We start from the raw sequence: 1511 nt of genomic DNA, 5'->3' as shown, positions 1-1511 counted from the left end.
CCTGTGCATGAACTTGGAGAGGCCGGAGGTTGGCCTCGGGTATCCTCTTTAACTGTTTCACAAGCTTCCAAGATCTGTCTTTCTGAGCTCCCCAGGGCTGCTATTATAGAAATGTACTTGTGCCCATGAATTCTGGGATTTGAACTTTGCTCCTCACGAGAGCGCAGCAAGCAGTTTACTCACTGAGCCCTTCACTGGGCCCTCACAGTTTCTGAGGCAAGGTTTCTTACTGGGGCCTAGGCGCTTGCCCATTTTGCTAGGCTCACTGGCAAGGTAGCCTCCAGGAATCCGACTCTGCCTCCCGGATGCCAGTTTCTAATTTGTCCTCAAGCACTATACCCACTGACCACCTCGGCAACGAAGCTTCACATTTTACCCCATTTAAAAATCTCCATCGGGAGAGGAGCAACTGGCTCAACAGGCCCAGCCTGTATACACAGCTTTGTACTTTTTGGATTTAACCTTATGAGTTAAATAACCAGTTAATTTACAAAGAACATTTAAAGCCAGTTGGCAAAGAATGACCTGAAAGGTGAAGGAACAAAAAGGTGACGTTATTGGAAGAAACTGGCTGAGGACAAAATGTTTTTGCAGGAAAAAGGGTTGAGGGTGGGAGGACCTACTGGGACTTATTGTCCACCTAGGAGTTGAGACAACGTATTTATGGGGGTTGGGGCGGGGGAGTCTGTCTAAACCTGGTTTACTCACTGCCTAAGGTTACTGTTTATTTTAAATAATACTGGATGGATCTACGATACTGTTTTTGGATAATGTTTTCTCACAAGTCCCGCCCTTCTTCTTCTCCAAACCCCTCTCGGGTTTGGCAGCTTTTCCTTTAACTTGATTTGCACAAACTGCCAAGCACGCCAAGAGGATTTAACCTAGTAATTACATCGAAATAGATTTAGGGCTACAAAGACGTGGCATGAAACTCAAGAGGTTTACTGTCGCCATAAAAGGATCCTAAGGTCAGCTGTACAGTTCGCCGTGGCTACTTTACAGCCGCCGTCAGAGGTAGGGAATACAAAGTTTTACAAACGCAATTCGTCAATTTGTTTAACCTCTCTACGCCAGAGCACAGTACATGAACACCTTTTGAAGCCCGAGAGTTAAGTTCCTCAGGCGGAGAGCCAAGCCCTTCCTGTAGGTAGTGGGGACCCGGGGCTACATTGGCTCAGCGCCTCGGAGGACTGATCCCCGGGGATGCTAAGGGCTCAGTAGGGTCCGCCCTCGCCTGGTCAAGACTTCTGGGATCCAGGAGAGGTCTTGCTGGTCGCTGGCGCCAGGATGGACCAGGAGCATGAACTGTGAGGCGGATGAAAGCCGGGGAGGCCACCGATCCCAACCACACTTTTCTAGACCCAGGGTTTGGCTTGCTCAAGAGCTCAAGTGTCCGCTGGGGCCGGAGGCGGCTAGCCACACCCCTCGCTCGCGCCGCTTCCGGCACCCCGGCCCCGCCCCGCGCCGGCGCTGCCACATCCTCCGGTGACGTCAACGCGCGCCGCCATATT

Source organism: Rattus rattus, chromosome 3, assembly GCF_011064425.1.
Source record: "Rattus rattus isolate New Zealand chromosome 3, Rrattus_CSIRO_v1, whole genome shotgun sequence".
Lineage (NCBI taxonomy): Eukaryota > Metazoa > Chordata > Mammalia > Rodentia > Muridae > Rattus > Rattus rattus.
This window is presented reverse-complemented; position numbering follows the sequence as displayed.